This window comes from Molossus molossus, unplaced genomic scaffold, assembly GCF_014108415.1.
Source record: "Molossus molossus isolate mMolMol1 unplaced genomic scaffold, mMolMol1.p scaffold_m16_p_9, whole genome shotgun sequence".
Taxonomy (NCBI): Eukaryota; Metazoa; Chordata; class Mammalia; order Chiroptera; family Molossidae; genus Molossus; species Molossus molossus.
This window is the reverse complement of record NW_023425403.1, coordinates 63614143-63639749: the sequence shown is the minus strand read 5'-3', so window position 1 is coordinate 63639749 and position 25607 is coordinate 63614143. Positions and strand designations below refer to the sequence as shown.

The 25607-nt window shown below is 39.5% G+C and overlaps 1 protein-coding gene across 1 annotated transcript in view; it reads right to left on the bottom strand.

The window, feature by feature from the left end:
- Positions 1-25607, bottom strand: part of KCTD12 (potassium channel tetramerization domain containing 12) — a 133139-nt gene that overhangs the window by 29187 nt on the left and 78345 nt on the right. The window contains exon 2 of the transcript XR_004958012.1: positions 2528-2627. The gene's annotated coding sequence lies outside the window, so the exon portion shown is untranslated. The remainder of the gene's footprint in view (positions 1-2527; positions 2628-25607) is intronic.

Sequence of the window (25607 nt, the reverse complement as noted above, 5' to 3'; positions counted from 1 at the left end):
ACCATCAGATTTGTTCAACAGTAAACCTAATTCAGTTACCAAAGGACAAAAATACTAGCTGTCGATCTATTTTGCTTTATTCATGAAAAAGTCAGACGACCGGAGAGCCTTTTCACTGTTCAATGCTCACTGTTAAAAATGTTTGGAGTGAACGGTGGGAACCAGGCTTCAACATGTTGTACGTATGCAGGCAGAGCCTGAAAGCTATCAGCCCTCTAGGAGGAGAGTTTGTTCACACTAACAGATTTGGCCCCTTTGATTGAAATACAGGGGGCATCCACCTCCTCGATGGGATTGTACAGAACCATTCTTCCCTTACATGTGTCTTATAAATGAATTTTCTGTTCAAAGTTCAATCTTGGGTAATCAAGAAATGGCATGTGATAAAAACGGACACTGACTCCCAGAATGGTCCAGATTCAACTGCTGTAAAGTATTTATACTGAGTGGTTTTGGGTACAGGAAGGAGAGATTTTTACCTGCCAGAGATCATTTGGTGGTGTCTGGAGACAATTTTTGTGGTCACAAATAAGGTGAAGAGTGCTATTGGCATTTGGTGGGTAGAGGCCAGAAATTTGCTTAAACATCCCACAATGCACAGGACAGCTCTCCACAATAAAGAATCTTCCAGTCCAAGTTGTCAGTAGTGCTGAGGCTGACAAACCCTGCTTTCTCATGAATTAATGGTCAGGTCCTTTCAAAAGTTCAGCAAGAGTAGGTTTCCACAGGGTTTTATCTGAGCAAGATGCCGAGGATGAGAAGGAATTAAGAAAAGGACAGGAAGTACCTCGGAGGGAGAAAAGAAAACTAAAAAGGGCAGTTAGTTATTGGAGATGAACATAAACCTTTCCTGTATTTCACTTGGGCTGAAAAAGCAATTACCTCCTAGACCCTTGTGGATTATCAGCCTTGTCACTTCGTCTCTGTTCTAAAGGACAACTTGGCTCCAACCCTCCGCCCATAGGTGTTCACGTTTTTCATTAACTTCTTCATAGGAGAAAACAGTGTTTCCTTCTTCCTCACTCACATGTGGAGCTTCTTTCTGGGTGTTTACAACCTCGAGCTTAGGTGTTAATATTCAAAACAGAACATTGGCCTTGTTTACAGGAACCTTTGTGGAGTGTGTTTCAAAGTCAATGTCACATTATTCACCAAAGTTCTGGACGGTCTGTCTATGAAACAACACTGGGAGAGAAGTAGCAGCTCACTACAGAGAGAAGGCACATGCCACACTGGGTATTGGCTCAGTTCTTTGAAAGTATTAATTTATGCCTCAACCTACCGATCCAGCGTTCCCATCATATTTTCTTAGAAGAGTTGTTTCTTGTATGTTGCCCCCAAAGAGTCATGCAGTCAAATAAGATAGGAATATTTCTCCCTGCCCGTGTGGTTCAGTGGATGGAGCATCGTCCCATGAGAGAGGTCCTGGTTTGATTCCCAGTCAGGGCACATGCCCAGTTTTGGGCTCAATCCCCAGTAGGAGGCATGCAGGAGGCAGCCAAATAATGTATCTCACATCGATGTTTCTATCTCTCTCTCCCTTCCTTTCTCTCTAAAAGAATCAATAAAAACATATTTAAAATACTTAGCCTCCTATTTTTGTTTTTGTTTTTTCAATATTTTACTAAAAAATGAGTAATTGAGTGCTGACTGTGACCCGACACTCTGCCAAATGTTTTATAGGCATCATATTATTCGTTCTCATCATTCCCATTGCACATGTGGTATTCTGGGGAGTCCCACTGTACAGGGAAGTAATTTGTCCAACTGTTATAGCCAATAGTGAGCCTGAGATTTGAGTCCAAGTTTCTCCATGTTCAAAGTTGCTGCCCTTAAATACCGTGCTCTACTACTGAGTTAAAGAGTTAAGTAGTGATTCTTTTTTGCTTTTTAGGTGTGTTGTTTTTTTATAATTAATTTAAGAGAGAGAGAGAAACATTGATTTATTATTCCACTTATTTATGTATTCATTGAGTGATTCTTATATATGCCCTGACCAGGGATGAAACCACAACCCTGGTGTGTGGGAATGATGCTCTAATCAACTGAGCTACCTGGCCAGGGCAGCAAGACTTCCTTACTGAAGAATTTTTCAGGTGCTTTAGCATGCTGTCTCTAATTATAAACTCTAAATTTATTTCCCAAACTGATTTGTACCATGTACCCTTCTTAGCATGAAGCATGCTGCATGATCAATGTTCCACAGGACCTGTTTACATGTCTCTACACCATGTTCCCCACCTGAAAGAACCAAGTCAGAAAAAGATCAAAAGAGAAGCTCACACCAATTACTGTCCACTAAGTATCCTAACCCATGGCCACAAAATCGCCACTGAAATGCAATGAAGCAGCGTGACAGGGCTGAAGAGAGAAAACATCTCCTGAGAGCAGAGACTAAAGAGAAGCAGATTTTACTAGAGTTTCTTTTAGAATTTAAACCAAGTACAATTTTCTCCCTAAGCCTCATGTCAAGTTCTTTACAATGGACAGCTGGAGAGTATTAAAAGCTGGGTGGATATTTTCTTACCTTCTGCAGCAAAGATGTTAAAATAAACTGCCAAGGGAAGTTCGGTGACTTACGAAGTGTCCTGTGTTATGAGCAGTCCGTTTAGCTGCAAGATCAGTTCCTAAAAGCCAAAAATTAAGTGTTACTAGTGAATGAATTTCCACATTTCCATGATAACATCGTTAGCTTGTTATGCTTTTCAAATTTTCCTTTGTGTTCCTTACTTTTATAGTCAATATTTTATCGGGGTCATAAGTCTGGGAATACCCAGACTCTGAGAAATGAGGAAAAGTCAGGTAAAGCCCATCATATGTCATAGGTCACATGAACTTTAGGGAAGCCAAGAGGAGAGACAGTCAGCAAAACAAAACCAGATGTGAATTTGATGTGATTACAACATCCCTTCCAACAGGAAGAGCACTTTCAAATTCACTTTTTTTTTTTTCTTGGAATGAGTTGCATCACTAAACTCTTTAAAATATGTACAACATTGAGCAGCTCTTGCCCAAAATGAATCATAGGAAGCCCACACAGGGCTTTTGAAAATGTATTTGCATTTGAATGATGCAAATTGTAATTTAGTATAATAAAGTCTATGTAACTGAGGAGAAATCATATAAACAACCTAACTTCCAGTCAAGTCTACTTCTAGTTATAATCCCAACACACTAACTTCACTCTACATGTCCCATCAGAGAGGTTTTTCTGTATAATAAGTCATAGCCTTCCTAACCCTGCCACACCTTCCTGATTGTGACAGGATCAAATGTGACCAACACATCTGGTTACTTCCATTAAATATATTCTCAAAGATTTCCTGAGAACAATGGGTGTTTCTGTCTCATTCTTCTTTGGTACAGCAGATACAGCGTTATGGTGCCACAGTAAGAGTGAACCTCTCTAGACTCATGGGCATGGACAACAGTGAGGTGATTGTGGGGGTGGGGGGCATGAAGGTAGAAGAGGGCATAGAGGGGAGAAATGGTGATGAAAAATTAAAATAATTTTTTTAAAAAAAGAAAGAGAACCTCTCTATGTTCAGGTTCTGATGTGGAGTTAACATAATAACAAATGTATATTATAAAAGATTATATCTTTGCTAGAAAAGCAATATTGATCATTTGACTATCAGACTACATACAACCATGAAAGTATCTCTTGTTTTCAAATACAAATAGGATAACAATGCAAGAAAAGTTATCTAATTTTTCCTTAGGAAATTCATAACCTTAATGGTTAATTCATGCAAGTTCTAAGCCTGACTATTACAACCTGGGGAAAGGAAGACCAAGGTACCCCAATCTGGGGCGAACACAAAGGGGAAATACTCTTTACTGTGCATGTGGATTCTGTCACTATAGCATGGCACCGTTCCCTTGAAGCTGAGCTAAAAGTCTGCAGCACACTTTCATAAAAAGTATGACTTTCAGACTTTTCATTGACTCTAAGATTTCAGAGCATCTTAGAAATCATCTAGTGTCTCCCACCCAGCCCCCACCAATCAGGACTTACTTCTTAACTGATGATCAGTAAGACCATCTTTAATGGGGAGGCAGCTAAAAATGCATTGAGGTAGTTACCTCCTGTTTGTGTGTTTTTGTCCTTTGAAAAGGATTCCATAAACAAAAGCAGAACTGACTTCCACAAAATTCCTCGGTGTTCTCAGGAGTAACACAGATTACATCTAGTCCATCTTTTAAAAAAAAAACGAGATACACTATGCCATTTTCTAAAGAATCTGATCTCTCTAGGGCCAACCATGGCCCATTCACTCAACTATTTCTCAGGTGATGGGTGTGGAGACTCAGGCATCCTTACTGCCTTCTCCGACACTCTTTCACAGCCTCCTCTTCCTCTGCCTATCCTTTCAGATTTGGGTTTTCTTGTTCTCCTACCTCCCCTCCCTTCTCTTCTCAAATCATGCCCCCTCAACAGTCACATAGATGGAGACTACCAATTCTAAACTGGAGATGTCTCCTTCCAACTCAGCTCCTGACTGAACCACATGCACGCATCAAAGGCATCTCAACGTCAACATGTCACAGCAGCATCTTTCCTCTGCTTCCCCTGTCTCAATTAATTTTATTTAACATCATCTAAGGAAGATATTCTTCAGTCGTAACAAATCCTCTTTCCCTTCAATATACCCTTGCAATAAGTCTATTTCCTAAAACATCCCTGAGTTATGCTCCTTATTCTCCTTCTCCCCTCCCCCCACACCTTAATTTAGGTCATCACTATTTCCTCCAGGGACTGTTGTAATGCTCTCAATCTGGTGTCCCTGGCTCCAGCCTTACCTCACTTCCCTCACGGTGGCCAGAGTGATCTTCCCAAAGCACAATAATGTTGGTGCCACATTCATTTTAATCACAATAAAAGAAATGATCTAACTAAACCCCCTTTTATGTCTTGTAAAGGTACCCTTACTGGCCATGTTTTGTAGACAAAAATATTGCAATAAATTATATTATCTTTTACAAGAAGTTTGAGTTAAACAAAAGAAACAGTTGTCAGAAAGGAAGAACTGCAGCTTTACAAAACATTTCTACACAGTTCATCAGCTCTAAGCTGTTCGTTGACAATGAACATATGGGAGGAAACTACAGTAAAACACAAAGATTTAAGAGCAACATAAAAACACCTGTATATTTAAATAAGCTATTTTCCAGGCCCTCATATTTGAGTAAAAGCAAAGGACATGTTCTGAGATGCCTTTTAGTTTTGAAAAAAGAAGTTAATCTTTCACTTCCCCCATCATTAATAATTCCGTTGTACTTTTATGCTTGTTTACCCACATAGATTATAGGGGATTTTGATAGGGTTCTCTAATAGGGATAAATGCACTGGGGAAAGAGTTTGAAAAGGTTGTGATTCAGCACCAGACACAGAAACCTTCATTACTTTTTTCCATGAGGCAGGTTAACTTCTGTATCACATGAACTGTCTCTATCACGAACAGCATCAGAGCGGAGATGAAAATGTATTCTGTTCCTCTGCAGTCGCTGTTACAGAACAAAGCAGACTTATTTAATTATATCTCCTTAGGTCCCAATTGACTCTCCCTTTCTTGGCTCTCAACAAATACACACACAGAGTCACAACTTTGGAGTTACTTGACAAGTCCCCCCCACCCCCACCCCACCAAAAAAATAAATGTTTCAATTTGTTCATTTGTCTAAACTCATTTAGGAAAAAATATTTCAAGGATGATGATGGGCTGAACCCAGCCACATTCCAGATGAGCAGGATGTCTTAAACACATTTCTAAATTCACTTACTTCTTTTTGACAAAATTTACAATTCATTCTCATTTATGGTGGTATAAAATTAAAATAAAAGTTATTTTCTATTGTTGTTAACTAAGCTTGACAAGTGATGAACTATGGGAAAAAAGAAAAAAAAACTAAATCATGAACAATAAATGATTCCAATTAGGTCCCAGGCCTGAGGTCTGACTTTCTCATCTCTAAAGAACTGGCATGTCCTCTAGAAACAAACTGGCCATGTGTGTTTATACGTGTTTATGTAAGTTGAAGCAATGAGTTTTCTTCTCATCGTTCAAACTAAAAAGACATATTTTGGTTTATGTTTTTGTTTTTCATTGTCATTCCATGCTTTGGAATTGTGTCAAGATGTTAGGGCAAATCCACAAAACTACAGTTAAATGTTGCTGAACACATTTATTTTCCCTTGTTGTAGCTCTATTACCAGCCATTATTTCAACTGAATTTTTATAGTTCTGAGGGCAATCAACAGAACACACATTGTAGTAGTCATATCTCAGGTTCTTCACCCTCCCAGGGACTTTTGAGGGTAGATATGTTCATGGGTTAGTTACTGCTCTGTGTGTCTACACAAGCAATATAATTTGGGTCAACATTATGTACAGATTTGATTCTCTATTCCAAAGAAGAAAAAAAAAATTTTTTTAAATCATTGCAGGAATTTTTGTTCTAACTGTTGCCATAAAATGATTTTTTAAATCCTCTCCAGAAACTTGGAGACTATTTCAGATGCAACAAAAAACTTTGGGGGGAGGGGTGGAATGGGAAAGACATTCTTACAAATGACATTTGATGTCTATATTCATTGGTCATGCATACATGCATGTAAGTTCTGTGGTTTATCTCTTCCCCCCCAAACCCCCTCCTCTGAGAGTTGTCAGTCTGTACCCCACCTCTATATCTCTGGGTTAACTTTGTTCAGCAGTTTGTTTAGCTCATTATATTCCACAAATAAGTGAGATCATGTGATATTTGTCTTTCTCTGATTGGCTTGTTTCGCTTAGCGTAATACTCTCCAGGTCCTTCCATGCCATCTCAAAGGATAAGAGATCTTTCTTTCTTACAGCTGCATAGTACTCCATTGTGTACATTTACTACAGTTTTTTTTATCCACTCATCTACTGATGGACACTTGGGTTGTTTCCAGATCTTAGCTATTGTAAATAGTGCTGCTATGAACATAGGGGAACATATATTCTTTCTGATTGGTGTTTCAGGTTTCTTAGGGTGTATTCCTAGAAGTGGGATCACTGGGTCAAATGGAAGTTCAACTTTTAACTTTTTGAAGTAACACCATAGTGTTTGCCACAGTGGCTGCACCAGTCTGCATTCCCACCAGCAGTGTAATAGACTCCCCTTTTCTCCACACCCTCACCAACACTTGTTGTTTGATGATTTGTTGATGGTGGCCATTCTGACAGGTGTGAGGTGATACCTCATAGTTGTTTTAATTTGCATCTCTCTGATGATTAGTGACACTGAGCGTTTTCTTATGTCTCTTGGACATTTGTATGTCCTGTTTGGAGAGGTGTCTATTTAGGTCCTCTACCCATTTTTTAATTGGGTTCTTTGTCTTCCTTTTGTTGAGTTGTATGAGTACTCTATATATTTTGGAAATTAACCCCTTATCTGATGCATCATTGGCTATGCAATAAAGCTGGGGATGGGGCGGGGGGGGTGGGGGAGGAGGGTGTCAATGGGGGAAAAATGAGAAACATCTGTAACAAAAACAAACTAATAGCTCTGGCCAGTTTGGTTCAGCAGTTAGAGCATTGGCCTGCAGTCTGAAGAGACACGGGTTCAGTTCCCACTAAGGGCATGTACCTTGGTTGCTGTTTGTCCCCATCCCTGGTTGGGTCGTGTGGGTGGCAACCACTCGATGTGTCCCTTTCACGTCGATGTTTCTCTCTCTCTCTCTCTCCCACTCTATCTGAACAAAATATCAAAAATATCCTCGGGTAAGGATTAAAAACACACACACACACACACAAATTAATAAATTAAAAAATGACATTTGAACAATGTCAACCCCCTACCTAAATGCAACAAAAAATGAGCAGAATATCTTTCTGTGGTAGATTTTAAAAATTAAACTTGTGAGTGAAAAACAAGAGAACTCTGAGAAGGTGTGTTAATCGAGGATTAACCCCTGAAATACTCATAAAATAGGGGAGAACATGATAAGGAAATTAAACTGCATTTCTTCATGCTGATCCAAAGAGATAAAAGTGCATCATTGGCCAAGATTTTTTTTTTTTTTTAATCCTCATCCAAGGACGTTTTTACATTACTCTTCAGATAGAGCTGGACGGAGAGAGGGAGGAAGAGAGAGAGAGAAACATCAATGAAAGAGAGACCCATTGATTGGTTGCCACCCTCACAACCCCAACTGGGGCTGGGGACGAACTGCAACTGAGGTATGTACCTTTGACCAGAATCAAACCCGGGACTCTTTGGTCCACAGGTGATGCTCTTACCTCTGAGCCATACTGGCCAGGGCAGCCAAGACTTTTTATAATGTTGCCATACATGAATAAATAAATAAATAAATAAATAAATAAATATCCCTATTTTTTTAAGCATGTAGAATATAAACAGTTTTAAATGCCTCAAAACAGCACTCATTGTGAATATTTGTCTTAACTTTAACCTTTTAACATGACCCATAACTCATTAATTAAGGACTCATCTTTATATTCCATCTTTTGGTTTAAGGCCTCTAGGACCACATACATCAATCCAGGCTATCTAAAGCATTGACTCAAAATGTCAAAAGTGTAAGTCTTCATTACAGAAGAAATAGAGTTATAAAAGTTAGATCTTTCCATTATACATAACATTTACCACTCTAATCAAGGTTAGCCTTCCATGGGGTCAGAGGTAAAAGGAGAAAGATTCTCTACTTCAAAATAACTCTAGCACAGTTCTACCACTGAGATTTTGTTTCCATCTTTAGTAAATATTTCCATTATCTTATTTCTGAGTCATAGCAGTCATAATAATAGGTATATCTTTTTTTTTTTTTTTTTTAATCCTCATCTGAGGATATTTTTCCATTTTTTGTACAGACAGAGTGGGAGGGAGAGAGAGGAAGAGAGAGAGAGAGAAACATCGATGTGAAAGGGCCACATCGAGTGGCTGCCACCCGCACGACCAACCAGGGCCGGGGACAAACTGCAACCGAGGTACGTGCCCTTAGCGGGAACCGAACCCGGGTCTCTCCAGACCGCAGGCGGACGCTCTAACTGCTGAGCCAAACTGGCCAGGGCATAATAGCTATATCTTATTGCAGGTTTTCTATGTATCCAATCCGATGTTCAGCTCTTGAAATTGACCTAAAGAAGTATTTAAGTATGAATGCTAAAGTCAGGCTTCACATATTGCTCTTGGGAAAATTATTAAACTTCTGTTTTCTCATGTGTAAAACAGGCTTCATATTATCTATGTCATAAGTTTGCTGTGAAACAATGCCAAAGATGATGACCAAGAAAAATGAAGCCATTGTTCTAAGATCACACACAGCTAGGAAGTAGAAGAACCTGTTTCAAACCTAGTTCTTGTAATTCCAAATTTCTTAATTCCCCTTCCTTTCCACTGTATCACACCACCTCTGAGGGACCAGGATGACAGGAAAATAGAAGGTACAAAAGAGGAGGAAGATGCTAACACAAACAATGTTTCTACTCCTGGGAGGAGACATGGGCTTTTGGGGTCCTAGGATTATCTTAAGAAGACAGACCCTGTTTGCCTCTCAGAGCCTTAGGAAATTATACTGTGACATGTTGTTAAGTTGGATATCTTGGAAACCAATAAGGAGTTTCTGACCAACAGGGGTGGACACACCATAGAATTTTTTTTTTTTAAAGTATGAGTGGAAAAGTAAGTCAATGAATTCTAAGAAACTATATGAGAAAGAGAAAAACTTTACAGTCCTCTCCCAACTTCACCACTCTTTGAACACCTTAAATACTTACTCTGTATAATAGAAGATGAGGGTACATTTCAGGAAAGTTGGGATAAGTTATGTTGCCCCTGATTGTAAATTCCACTGGGGCAGGAAGACCATCAGTTTTCCTGATCATTTTACTCATATCATCTGCCACATGCTGAGTTAAGACTCAATAATTATTTCTTGAATTGAATTAAATTGTTCCTGAGATCTTCATCCATCATGCACAGATATTTGACCCTCCTGTTTTCTCTAGAACTCTCAAATGTCTAGCAACATTCAATTTGACATGCATTTGGATCCCATCCACGTTAAGCATCTGCAAGTCAAAGACCCAAAGTCACACAGACGAGACATACCAACTCAAGGAAAATGGAAACATTCCACAGTGAAAGGAATGTGTATTATTTTAAACAGCTCTATTTAATATATAAGATAATGCATGGTGACAGAGGAATGCAATAGCATATGATATTAACCCAGATTTAATATAAACATTCCTCCTATTCATAGAAACAGTTTCTCAATGCTTTGGTTTTGTTTTTTTGTTTTGTTTTTTTATCCTCACCTGAGGACATTTTTTCTATTTTTTGTTCAGATAGAGTGGGAGGGAGAGAGAGAGAGAGAAACATCAATGTGAAAAGGACACATCGAGTGGCCGCCACGCGCATGACCCAACCATTGCCAGGGACAAACTGCAACCGAGGTACGTGCCCTTAGCAGAAACCGAACCCAGGTCTCTCTGGACCGCAGGCTGACACTGTAACCACTGAGCCAAACTGGTCAGGGCGGGGTTTTTTGTTTGTTTGTTTGTTTGTTTTTTATAAGATGTTACAGTCATCTGAAAACTCAACTGGGACAAAAGGATCCATTGTCAAGATGACTTATTCACAAGTTGGTTCTCATTATAAGACTTAGTATATTCCTCCCAACATGGCAGCTGATTATATGACCAAAAGAGCAAGGTGGGAGCCGCAGTCGTGTATGTCACAGCCTCAAAGCCATACGCCATCACTTCGGACCTTTGGTGCTATCCTGCACTCTTCCTGCCATAGCGTTCCTCCATGACAGCAAGTGTAGGAAGCTGAAATAACATTGTTCATAAGACTATATAATTTCAACTACCTCTCTGTAAAGCTATTTGTAAATATATGTCAAAAACCTCAAATATGTTTATCTTCTTTGATTGAATAATTTCACTTCATAGAATCTACCCCAAATGAATAGTCACAAATGCAAGAATCATTTGCATTATAAGAGAAAAAAAGTTTGTTTGTTTCTTGCAAGTAAAATTTTTTATAAATAAAAAAAATTCAGAATAACGAAATGGTTAATTAAATTCAGGTGTATCCATTGTTGCTGTTTCACCTTTTCCCACATTTTAACATCTCTGAAATTGGAATGTGTCTTATAGTAGCTGGCATCTTATTATCTTGTCAGCCACACTGTAGGCACAAAGTAGCTGTCATTGCCCGGCATGTATGAATTTGGTCACAGATATTCATCTTGTCATTACCCCAATTGAATTAATGTACATTGTTGGTATTATACACATTGGTTTTACTGCTATTAAAAATGTCTTCCAAAGTAACACTGTGATTTGCTATAGAGATGAAAAGTCATTGTGTATACAAAAGGCATGCAAACAGAGCAGCAGCTGGGAAACGCTACATTGGCTCAACAAATATTCATTATAGGAAGAATGATCACTACTGTTTCAAAGCAACAAATCATGTAAGTGCTTTATGGAACCTAAGCAGATGAAGCTATGTTACATTTTGTTCTCTAGGGAATATGAGAAAGAACATCTTCTAGAGGCCAAGTAATGCAACTAAAGGCAAAAGAATTGCTAAATCCCTGGAGAGATGAAAGAAATGTCAAAGCATTGAAAGGCTGATGTGACCAGCGAATGTGACATGGAAGGTGATCATTAAGGCTTTGTGTCACAGCTTAATTGGAAACATTTTTGTACTTTCATAACAGTATGTGAAATAATAATGTGCCTAAAGTCAATGGTATCTTAACACATTTAAAATAAAGACATCCTGGTGACTTTGGAAATACTTTGGGTTTAAATAAAAACATAAAAGCAGAATACAAACTTGCAAACACTGCTATGTAGGATAATTTTTAAATAATGTGGGAAAAATAAAAGCAAACATCAAAATGTTAAATCTGTCATATGTGATTATAGTTCATTTTAATTTTTCTCTTCCTTTACACGTTTTCCAAATTATTAAAACAATTTGGTTTTTAAATTAGTGAAAAACAGTATTTAGAACATTAAAAACAAAGATAAAAATGCACCCTCCAGGCACCCATAACTTTCTTTATATTTGGTTGTCATTATTTATCTAAGCCTTTTTAAAATTTATTTATATTTCATATCCTTATTCGTCTATGAGAAGTATATTCTACTTCTCATACTTCCCGTCTGGTATTCCTAGACCGGACCAGTGAATGTCAACACAATCTATATTTTTCACACTTTCATAATATTTCAGAAAACTTTATTGGCCTTTGCTATTCCAACCACAAATGCTAATTTATTCATTGTTTTCTCCAAATATTGAAACACAGAAAAATTAAGAACATTTCCAATTTGTTTTTCTTAGTACTTATAATTATTCCAAGTTCACTACTTGAAGCTCTTCTGAGATCAGGCCTACAGCAGACCAAGAACGTTCTCGAGTTATTTGATTGTGATCTTTCTATTTCTTTCCTACATGACAGAAACTAAGAGAGACAAAAAAGGAAACACAACTTTTCCTGGGTGTGTTAGTGATCAAAGGGCTTTTTAGCCAGCATATTTTTCAGCATGGACTTTTGGATAGTAACTTTCATATCAAACGGAGTTTCTGAGGTCACTGAGAAGATGAATGAGAAGAAAAGAAGATGAAACAGAAAGGAGACCTCAGACCCAGGGGATCCTGAACAAGCTGGATTCGTGCTGGGGAGTGCATCCCCAGGCCCATCTTTCTCTCTGCCCTGGATCTTTCTAAGTTTTATTGCATTTACAAAATCCATTTCTGCTCATCTCTCCACTCTTCTATGATCGAAATAAAGAGTGCTCAACTGCCACAGGCAGCCTCATGTTGCAAACAGAAAGCAAGTTAAATCCCCACTTTGTATATTTGGGCTCCTCATCAGTCAATGGTTCATAGAAGACTCCCCCAAAGCAGCATATCTATTTGTCTCTGCAGTGAGCATGGTTCCATCCATGAGCTTCATGAACTCTTCTGTCATTCATGGAATCTGTGGGTGGCCTTTCTATACAGTGCCACCAATCAATCCCACAAACGAGGTCACCATCCCTTCAAATTAACCTTTCCCACTGGCACCATCAATAAGTCAAGTCCTTAGATCAAAATATGGTTACCTGAAGCTCTGTTTTCATTTCAAGTCGCTACTATAAGTAAACTCACTTGATGAGGCAATTATAAAATCCTTGAAGCATTTAACCCATAGTCCATTAGCATGTTCAGCTTCCTATTCATACCCTATCCCATCCCCAACTTGTTAAAATAATAAATAAAGTCTGTCTTTAATGCTACTCATTTACAGCTGATAATAAATGTTTGAATTGACCTAAGGTTGAAGTCATAACTTAGTTTGCTGGAGAGAGATGCTCCCAGAGACTTGGACACAGAGGCATGGTGGAATTACTGGGATGCAGGGATGCCACAGCAATACCTATAGAACGTATTTCAAATCAGAGACACAACACAAAGAGAGGAACATCCGGGGTACAAATTTGGAGGAGGGGGAAGGGCCTGCTAGAAGTGTCTTGCCACCATTCCATGAACACCTAGACTTTGTAAAGTCAGAATCTGCCCAAAATAGTAAAATAAAGATATATCTGATTGCTGTCGTGTGTGAGAGGTTCATTAGCATTTTGTACAGGCAGACAGAACACTGATGGGGAAAGGAAGAAATCACATTCCTAGCTCATCCCCCACCAAGAGCTACATACACATTTGGCATTTCTGCACAGGAAGAAACCATACCCTGCTGGCAACACGCTCGTCATCAACCCAACTCACAGAAAAAGCAAAATGCCCCTGCATCTTCACTGCCCTCCACACCTCGCGAGTCTTTACCAGACTTAGGAACGTTTGCTGGAATCATTACATAAATTCCTTTTCACCCAAAGGACTTTGCTCCCTACCTGAATTCTGCTTAATTCGTTAGAACAGTGGTATAATTAGCTTCTTTCATGATCAATATACTAGAAATCTGTGGGCATGGGGAAAGAGGAGAGGAAAGGCCCAGAGCCCCGGAGAGGCTGATTTCATCTGTGTCCCAACCCCTTTCTCCCGGTTAGCACTTTGCAGAAGTGAGGCCTCCCTAATCATTTAAGCTGCTTAGAGCCCCACGTGATAAATCAGACTCGATGCTGGATTTGACTGCATCTTTGAAGGTAGGGTGGTGCTTGCTACTCTAATTGCCTACAGCGACAGGCCACACACAAAGTAGATGGAGGCGAGCACTTCGGATATTTGACCGAACTCTTCATCACACCTTTTAGCAGAATTGATTAGCGTGGAACAAAATGGACTGTTTTGAATTTTACCTCTTCTTTAACTGCCGTGCTTCTGGTGGAGAAGTAAAAAGCAGTGAGATGGTCTAAAGGCACTGTGTTGAAGGGAGACAGAGAAGACCAGACAATCAATGTCTGAATTTTGGAGTTATTTATGTATCTGAGTCTCTTCCCCCCCCCCCCGAAAATGAGGCCTTTATCTGGTGGCAGCCTAAAGTGACCAGTCCGTGGCCTAAATAATGCATAAGTTTATGAGGATGGAGAGGACAAAGTAAGAAACTATTGCATTGTCTTAAGGTGTGTCTTTGAATCGACTCTCTGTCACCTGCCTCTAAATGACCTCATGGCTGCTTGCAGGGGACTGACAGGTCTCAGCAGCTGTTGTCACTGTTCATTCCACACTGACATCTTAGATCATAGCACCAAACCTCAGCACTTCCTTTCTCCTAATTCTGTATTTACTCCACGTCATCCAGTTCTAATGGTTCATCACTTACAACAATAAAAGTCAAGATTTTTAAATAATCAATAATATTATTTAATCCTTTAAAAATCATATTTTTACAGAACATTCAATGGTATAAGAAGGCGCTCACCATATAATATTAAATAAAAAAGGATAAAAATAATGTATGCAGTATGACCTAACTTAAATTTATATATGTCTATGTATGTGTGTAATTCCTAAATATTAATCTTGATCATTTCTTGACAATGCAATTAATAATTTTAATTTTCTTCTTTATGCACTCAAAAACTTACTAAATTGAACATTTGCTGTTTTTGTAAGCAAAAAAATATAATAATCTTTTCAAGCTGCCACATAGATGTAAGATATTCCTTCCTCAGTGTAAACCTAAGTTTTATTGTTTATTTACACTACATTCTACTTCACTAACTTCATTTCCTATCCTCTGGATTCCCCAAGTCCCACTAGGTTCGAATTGGTTTCCAGCATCCAGAATGCCAGTGAAACGAGCAGGCTGACTTCTGGGTGACTTCTCGGCACGTCATGTGTCAGGAAGCGGAATGAGCCAGAAGAACTGCTCTAGTCTCCATCCTGCCTGACAGCAACGCAGACACCTTGGGAAGTCCCGCAGAGCATCCGGGGCCAACTTCTCCCTGTACATGAACTGAAAGTTTGGGCTGGGTGACCCCAACGGCCCATCCTGCCTGAAACGTCTACTTTTCATGAACTGCTGAATTCAACTACAGCAGAGAGTTCTGGCCACCCTAAGTGTGAGGTTCCTGCAAAACTCCAGTCACAGGCAAGCGACACTCCTTCAACAGGAAGTGGTGAAAGCCAAGAGTCATAAATATCCAGGAGAGCCAATGTGCTGTTTTATCTCAGAACAAATCTCTCAGGCCAAATATTCACTGAAGATATAAATACAGCCACAATGTTGAAAATGGGGGAGGATGGCAGGGGCTCAAAAAAGCAATAGGTCAGGTGGCCTTTCAGAAACGTTAAATTATGTACTGTCTCAAACATAAAAAAGGAGTTAGCTGTATACCCCAAAATTAAGTTTAACAGAGTCTGAATTCACCTCAGTTATCAGGTAACTCAACTATAAGCCTGAAATGTTAACAATAATCGGATCTGAACAATTAGCTGTAGAACACATAACCCTTCACTTAGAGGAAATTATTGACATTTTAAAATTAATTTCTGAAAATTATACAACTAATACATAAATTTGTTGTAAAGTAAAATTCAAGCCATACAGATGTACACAGAGTAAAAAATGGAAGTTCCCTTCAGGTGTCACCCTCTCCATCCCTGTACTCTGCCCACAGGGAACCTGTGCTTTAGACCCTTTTTAGTTAAATGGACCTCTCTTTGCAGGTTCCTGTCATCTCTCCGAAAGCACTACAAGTATGTCTGTAAATACCCGATATCTTTGTTCTGTCAGATTTAACCAAGAACTTGACAAATTTCTTACTAAAATAGAATGGTTGTTTTCAAAGAAAACTCCAGCATTTATATCTTCTAGAATTGATTCAAACCATTATATTCTCTCTCTCTCTCTCTCTCTCTCTCTCTCTCTCTCTCTCTCTCTCTCTCTCTCTCCTAATCTTTAAAATAATAAGCAAATAAGCAGGGATACTGAAGGAAGAAATGTTGCGAGGACAGGGGGAACAGCCCAGAAGCCTGGGTGCCTGCAGTTTTTGGCCTCCCAGACACAGGCATATGCAGATCTGTATTAGCTCAGACTTTAAACTGAGCTCAACAGATGCCCCCAGGTTAGTTACCATTTGAAAACATCCAATCTGTGGGCGCTGCTAGGAAACAGCCTTGCAACTCTTCCTTCTCACTCTTTCTTCTCACTCTCAACTCTGCCTTCTCTGCAATACTGTTCTCAAACTGAGCTGCAGCTTCGAGAGGAAGACTCGGGTGCTTTGGAGGCACTAGAAGTCCAGGGATCGATCGCTCTTAGAGACCAGTCCCTACACGCCGACCTGGACAACGTAATACTGGCCAACCCAAGTCTGTGGAAAGTCTAAAATCCAATGAAGACATTGCAAGGATCACTGGAGTGTAGAGCCTTTAGGAGAAAAAATAATAATTTAAGGAATTAAATACAATTAACCAAACAGCTCAGGTCTCAAAAATTATTATATTGGGTTCAGGGAAGGGGAAATAATGATGCTTTTTTGTTAAAGTAGAAGACATATACCATATCTACTAATAAAAACTATCATTTATTCCATGCTTACTATTCTAAGCCTCTTACATAAGTTGAACAATTTAATGTCACAACAAACCTAGAGGGGGTACTTTTATCCTCTCTACTTGAAAGACGAGGAAACTGAAAAACCAGAAGGTGGTCAGCTTCATCTTCAGAAGATCTGGGATTTCCCTCCTATAGCGAAATGGCTGCAACGGGCCACACCACCCAGAGGAAAAGATCTCTCCTGGAATTCACATTCTCATTGGCCTCTCTGTGCTACCTGTTCTTCCCACATGGTCAGGGAGCCTGGGATACGCCGATAAGACTAAACCACTTAGAACCACCGGATGATACAGGGGTGGGCAGAAGTAGGTTTACAGTTGTGAGTACACAGAACACACAGAGTTTATTCTTATTATATATGAATTATTGTATTATTTTCCACATGAACAACTGTAAACCTAATTGTGCCCACCCCTGTTTACATGGAAGTAGCAGTAGGGTCAATGTCCCTTAAACTTCCTGGCTGAGAATGGAGGTAGCAGGAGAAGGGGCATAATGCATGCTGGAGAGGGGACCGCCAAATGTCTACCACGGTGCTTGTCAGCCAGAATGACAACAGGAAGTTTCTCCAACAGTATAATTATAATCCTATTCCAGCTTGCATTTATTAGTTCCTGTTGGCACTACTTGTTCTGGAACAATATGCCCTCTGTGCAATTGCATTTTTAAGAAAAAGTCAAATTTTCATTCTATCCCTTCTTTCCCAGAATAAAATTCTCCTAGGAACTATATTAAGTTTGCAATACCTGTCGGACACTCTTAGGACTGTATGTGATCATTTTTATCAGGAAATCTGATAGTGTTGAACTAGACTATCACATATTTTGTGATCAGAGGGAAATCAAGGTTCCAAACGAGAAGATTCTTTTTATCTAGTCATCTGGCACGTAAGTGTTATTTCACCCTTGAGTTATGGGTTTAGTGATTTGCTTACACACAAGCAAAGCACACGAGTGAAATCAAGAACTGTATGAGCCTTTATGAAGTGCTCAGAATTATTCTTCTACTTTTATTCTAAACAGATAATTAGCTATACAATTCAAAAAAAATGTTTTCAAATAAAGATGCCACAGTGTTCCTTGGGAAAAGATGTTAAAGTTTAATGATCTTCACTATCAGCACATTGCTTATATTAAAATGAACGTGGAATTCAATTTAATCCAATGAATATTTGTATAGCTAGAGTGTCTACTATGTAACCGTCTTAAAGCTCATGCCCATGTCTCATAGAAAATACTCTCTACACTGGCCTTCATAAACTTGAGGACTACAGTCATTGAATATCAGTCTATCAGCAGAAATGTGTTTGAGCAGGTGTGCTAGGAAGGGTGGCATGCAAACAAGTGTGACTGTTACCCTAATCTCACCTCTCCAGGATACCTTAACATTTCATTTTCCTCGTCTCTCATCATTTCCGTGGCTTTCTGAACCTTCTGCTAGTTCCACAGCTATGATAAATCGAAGTCTCCCAATTGCACTCTACAAATAGAAACAACCAAATGGATTTTCTATTTTAAAAAATGGTGGCTTATTTTGGGAAGCAGATTCCCAACCACACGCTATTACATTAAGTTGTGCTTGAATGAAAAAGAAAAATGAGTGTAAAACTGAAAGAGTAAACATAACAGATATCAACTAATAATCCAGGGAGAAACACTTCATATCATTGTTATTAGGCATGACTAATTCAATACATCCCTTCGCTAACACCAGCTGTCCGTAATCAATGCAGACCAGCAACCATTCTCAGGCCTGCAATGTATTACATGCTGCTAAGAAAGACTGCTTCTATCAACGCCTGTGAAGCTCCCAAGTTCACTCAGTTCTGCTCCTGAAAAAGCTTATAACCCATCTCAGACCTCTCCAAGCTAATTTAGAACTGAAAAGCAAGCATATTAGGGGGTGACTGAGATAATCTTGATTAATGCAAGAATCCCTCCACACTGGTGGTTTTGTTGATTCAGCAATGAAGAGCTGGGGAAGCCATTTCTAAGTCAGAAAGTTTATACACCCCTCTTCCCTGTCATTCCCACCAAAATATGTCTAATTTTTCTTTCCATGACAAGCCTTTAAATAGAGAAAGACAGGTCTCATTTTCCCTTCTTAGTCATATCTCCTACTGTCCTCTTCACAGACCATCTTCCAACCCACATATATTTTGCATCTTTCTCCTTGTTGCTTTTATTAAGCAAGTTAAGTGCTACAAAAAAAAACTAAGTTTTTTGAAAAACGTACCTGCTTCCTTTTCTACCATATTTCTTTTGGTAAAGATGTTTACATTCATTTTGCAGTCACTCAGAAATGAGCAAACAAGTGAACCAGTACACATCGTAATTAATTATCGTGAGAATGTTCTTTTTGTCAAGTGTCAACATTTAGACTGCCTTGTGTCTATTTAAGCTATACTCTGCTGATTTCCTCTACCTTTGAGTCTCTCTGTGTTCCATCGTCTCCATCCCATCATTCTTGCCCTGTGGATTAAGGTCAGGCAGCAAGTGTTTCTATTCCCCATCATCTAATTGATCATGCTGGTGTGACATTTCAATCTCTGCTTCATCTGAAGAAGCAGCCTCATGTTAGATGGTAATGCTGTGGAGGAAAAAAACAGAAATAGAAAAAGCCTATTAACCTTCAGAAAATGATAGTACATTTTGTGCTTCTTTTAACATCTGATTATTTTCTAAGCACTAAAACTTTCCACTTACTAAGCCCTAGGTGAATAAGTGATGCTTTTACAAACAGAGAGCATGAGATATCACTTCTGAGGGACTTTGTGGCAATCACACAAACTGGGAGAGGCTGAAATAAATGATGAGCTATGAAAACCACAGGTCTGGCTTCCAAATGCGGGGGTGCTCTTTCCACGTGTTCCCACATTGTTATTTGGATACATAACTCTAACACGTGACTCCAAAGGATGGAGTCAGACCTCGTCTGAAAGATCTGAGTTATAATCACAGATTAGACTGAAGTCATCAATATACATGCAGCTTCTGCTATGCACGGTACTCAGTTATTCAAAACACCCTGCCAAGACCAGGAGGGTGAGCTCTGTGGTACAGATGGAGTCACTGAGGCTTGGAGGCTTGTGACTTGATGAAGCTCACATAGGTGCCAAACGGAGTTAAAATCGGAAGTGTACCATTAATTCGCTACACTCCAGGAAGGGTTTGTTGTAGTTTTCTTCAGTGTTTATCGTAGTCCTTCCTCTCTAAAATCTAATTACAAAATTAATTTTGCTTTTTACTTGCCCTAGATTTTGACAAGTGACACAGACCAGGAAAAAAAGGATCCTAAAAAGACTGAAATGTAAAAAAAATAAAAATAAAAATAAAAAGCAAAAGCAAGCCCTGGCCGGTTTGGCTCAGCGGTTAGAGCGTCGGCCTGCGGTCCGGAGAGACCCGGGTTCAGTTCCTGCTAAGGGCACGTACTTCGGTTGCAGTTTGTCCCTGGCCCTGGTTGGTCGTGCGGGTGGCAGCCACTCGATATGTCCCTTCACGTCGATGTTTCTCTCTCTCTCCCTTCCTCTCTCTCCCTCCCACTCTATCTGTACAAAAACTGGAAAAATATCCTCGGGTGAGGATAAAAAAAAAAAGACTGAAATGTGTCCTGAAGGATATGTGACCCCAGGGCACTGCTTGGCAGCCAACCTTAATCTCAGCCTCGGTGACCTGAGGAAGAGAAGCCAACCCAGGTGGCTGATTCTGCATGAGCACTGCAAGGATGTCCTGTTACCTGCTGGTGGCCACGCCTCCTTCTGCTCCTGTTTGCAGTAATCTGATTCCAGGTACCGAGCTCCAGGAAGTATATAGGACCTTCTCCTATACTGGGTCTCAAACAGTACCCAGTTTTTCACTCTCGGGATTGAGGTATGAAAACCTATTTTTAAAAATGTTCGGGTCAGGGTGGAGCACAATTTTTTTCTTGCATATTTTCTGAGATCACTGGGGAGTTTTCTAGTGAAATTTTTTTTTTTCCTAAAAAAAGAGAAAAAATCCTTGGTGGTGAATGCAATTTTTCTTCTGAAATTTTCCAGATATTTCTGAGTCTTCACACCACTTACTCTGGGATTAATCATGAATATGATGAACCTATTTTAGGTAACTAAGCAGAGAACGATTTTCTAATCTCTGCTTTGCCATTTTCTTCATAATTGTGGGCTACTGACATATGTTCCTTCCTCTGTAAAATGGTGACAATATTAGCCTACTCCAGGGAGATTTTGTGAGAATAATAGAAGAAAAGCCTTTTAAGTCCGGCTATAGCAACCGCCCCCGAAGACAAAGGTTTCCAAGGGGAGAGAGCACAGAGGAGGTGGGATGATAGGAGAAGACTCAGGGGGGGAAGCTCAGCCCAGCTCTCCCTAAGGTGTAGCATCACATTATCTTTCTCTAATATAAACCTTCTCTTATGATCTACTTCCGGCCATCAGTTTCCATCAGACCTCCTCCAGGTCCCAGGGTTATTATCCCCATATCAAGGACCCTTATTTAAAATTTTGCTTGGGAGTCTCACATTTCTATATATGCATTGCTGCTCTATACACAAAATACATTGATGCCGTGGATAGAGATTCTTTTATTAAGAAAAGTATGGTAATATGGAATATGTTGACCTCATCTCGGAGACCAGGTTCACTATCATTTACTTCCAGTTTTAGTGTTCAAATGATTGACAAGCTCTGTAGCACTGTGTCAGTAAAGCAAAAGTTGGTCTAGACGGTAAGCCGTCCTGTGACTCTTATGTGATATATAGTCAGCCTTGGAGATAATGAAGTAATACCCACCACCGGAGAGCTACGGGGAAAAGAAAGAGACCAATCTCAACTGAACACTATCATGGAAAAATAGTGGGAAAACACACACACACACACACACACACACACACACACACACAACTGGTTCAGATTTAAAGGGAAATTACATTTTTTGTGATTATGTATGATGGTGAATGTTAACTGTACTTATTGTGGTGAGCATTTCACAATACATACAAATATTAAATCATCATGTTATATATCTGAAACTAATATAATGTCATATGGCAATTATACCTCAATTTAAAAAATGAAATTACATAGAGAAAAGCACATTTTTTTTGGTCCATCCAATTAAATAACATTGAGCCCCAACAGTGGCTTTGAACTGCCCACTCTTCCACTGAAAGCACTTAGTGTGCAGAGACTGCGTATCAGTAATCACAGATCAAGGCACTAACATAAAATCAGAATTCAGAATGTAATAACTTAAAATTGGTTTTTGTAATTATAGATATAGCAGCATTTTCAAATTACTATGATTTACTTTAATAGTAACCACTAAAAAAAAGTTAGGCCTCTTAATTATATTTGTATATAAACTTAAAATAATGTGACCAATCCACTTTTGATTAAATAAAATTCTGGTATCTCTATTGAACTTGATTAAGGTGTTTATCCATATATATAGCGAAATAACAACCAACTCCTTTGTCTATAAATAGAATCAAGACAAAAGATGTACTCATCAAATATAAAATTTAATCATTTTTGGTCTTAAAAATAACTTAGACTAGCCTTGGCTGGTTTGGCTCAGCGGTTAGAGCATCGACCTGCGGTCCAGAGAGACCCGGGTTCAGTTCCCGCTAAGGGCATGTACCTCAGTTGCAGTTGGTCCCCGGCCCTGGTTGGTCGTGCGGGTGGCAACCACTCGATGTGTCCCTTTCACATTGATGTTTCTCTCTCTCTCTCCTTACCACTCTATCTGAACAAAAAATTAAAAAATGTCCTCAGGTGAGGATAAAAAAAAATAAAATAACTTAGGCTAGATGATTTCATATTCACTCTGCTTTTTCTCTCTAACTTTCTGCTTTGTATCATATACCAGACCCCTCACACTTGCTTTCCTTTCCTAAATATGTTCAAAGCCCGGTGATCCTGCTATCATTTCAACTCCTCTCTCTCTCTCTCTGTGTATGACCATCCAACTTTTCAACTAGTATCAAACTGATCATCTGTTCATCTCTAAGTCACCACTGAAGCACCCCATAAATCAATACGTGTGTTTTGACTCAATATTTTACCCTCACTTCTTTTCTGCTAGACCTTAAAGAAGAAATAATTCAATTAGGGGAAATTATTTTCAGAAGGGAATCGTTAAAGAAGTGTTTCATGGCTTTCCAAATCTACATCATATCTATAAAACTTTGATTATGAAGTATTAATTAAGCACCATCACTGAAAGATACTATTAAGAGTGGGCTACACCTAGGTAGATACACAAATGCATGTATATAACTTAAATCAAATGTAAATACATACATAGTTGTGTGCATGTGTGTTTAACATTTTGGGCAGCTTAGAATCCTCTTCTACTTTCTATAAGACACAAATCAAATTTTCTTTTAGAAATGTACTTATTTCCTATTGTATTATCTTGGTGGAACAGTTCATTCAGGTGGGAGCACTAGAAGGTCAAATAAACCAGCTTTCTCATGCTTTCCCAGAAGAGCCAGGAGCCCAGGGAGCTAGCTGCTGCCCTCCAGGATTTGCTCCTTACACGAGAGATGCCAGCAGAGGGGAAAGTCCTGGAATCCCATGCTTCCCAGCGGTGCTGCCCTAACACAGTTGTTCTTGGTCTAGAAACATGCCGAGCCCTCCAGAGCAGCCTTTCTAGTGACTGTTACCAATCCCTGTTCTCAGCTTTCCAGCTGGTTTTCTGAGCTCCTAGTAAATTTCCAAGGAATTCCCCTTTTGGTAAATTTCCCAAAGTCATTTTCTGTTGCCTGCCACCCAAAGACCTTAACCATTAGTTACTTATGAAATAAACACTGATTAAAACCACGCATTTAACATATTATTTATAATTGAGGCAATTAGTATGTATGGGTAGATACATTCTGTTTATCAACGAGTAAAGGGGATCCAGGGAAGTTGAATTTTCAGGCAGGAAGGCGGCCATGAGCTCTCCCCAGAGGAATGACCTGAGTTGAGAAAGCATCTTTTTCAGACACTCTATATAGATAGATATAGAGATAGACACAGATATATAGTGTCTGAAATGCACATACCTATTTATAAAATTTGAAATTTTATAAATACCTTTGACAGAATATCAATGAAAGTTGGCGACAGGGTTGTTCAGTGAGAACTCCAATAGCAAATCAACTGCTTTGAGAAGTTCTGTATTTTATGCAGCATGTTAAAAGAGCATTTGATTTACCTCTTCAATATATGTGTAGATTATTATGCTCAACTCTCTCAGGATATTTCACTTTTTGTGATCTTCTTGAATAGTTATAACCATCCTGATTTCACCACATCACCAGGCAATGAGAGGTTTTCTTTGCTTTGTTGACATCTAGCATCCATTTAATGTTGCAGATTTTAAGGTTTTTGCTCTCATAAACTTAGAATATCCATTTCTCTTCCTGTGCAGTAGGCCTGATTTAATTATCTCCCAGAAATCAGCAAAGGTACTATTTTTGTCTTTGCTTGCCCTTCATCTTTATTTGATTAAAGTACCTTAATTGGACTGGGTTTTCCTCAACGTCCTAAATTCTAAATATCAAAGGCGGCGGTGAGACTGCTGGGTGGTTGTAACAGACTCTTTGGATTCAGCAGACGGTTCTGGGGTAATCAGTAACTGGGCATCATACACAACAAGCCGGCTCACCCCTTCCTGTGGCCCTGCACCGCCACGCCCCCCACATCTCTTCTGAGCGAAGGTCCCCTGCTCTTTCTCTTTCACAAGATATTTATGGGAATGAGGAGGGTGTGTGAAACCTATTATTACCCATTCTAACAGGCTGAGCTCTCTTTTAATCTTGTGGGTCTTTGAAAACATTTCAAGCGCTGTTTGATTGAAGTCGTGCGGTATTGACAAGAAAGGGCTCACTGACAACTTCAGCATATGAAAAAGAACGAGAAAAACATAAGTCCCTCTCGGCACGTATTTTTAAAGGAAGTGTAGATATCACTGTGATGCTTTTATCACTGAGTGGGCTTTTAAGACACCAGGAGAAATGGCGGGATGGAGGAAATGGGATGAAGGAGGGCATTTCTCTTGGCTCCAAGTAGGAGCAATATTACATCAAAGTCATTTTTCCACCAGGAGACATTTCGGGATCTCTGTGACACAAGGCACAACTGTACCGCGGGCCAAGTGAGTGGAAGAAAAGACCTATTTTAGCATTAGCCTCAGTGTCAGTGTCCTCTACGGCTGCTGTGACAAAGCACCACCAACTGGGTGGCCCAGAGATGTTTTCTCTCACAGCTCTGGGGCTAGAGGTCTGAGGTGAAGGTGCTGTCAGAACGGGTTCCTTCCGGAGGCTTTGAGGGAGCATCTGTTCCATGCCTCTCTGCTAGCTTCTGGGGTTCACCCATCCTTGGTGCTCCTCGGCTTGCCGCTGTATCACCCAATCAGGGCCTCCGTCGTGATGTGGCACTCTCCCTGTGTGCCGCTGTGTCTCTGTGCACAAATGTGCCTCTTCTTATAAGGATACCAGTCATTGAATTAGGACCCACCACCACCCAGAATCTCTCTTTCTCCTGGGCTCACCTTTACTTCTCTCTCCTGATCTCACCTTTACTTCTTTCTCCTTCAGAAACCTCCTC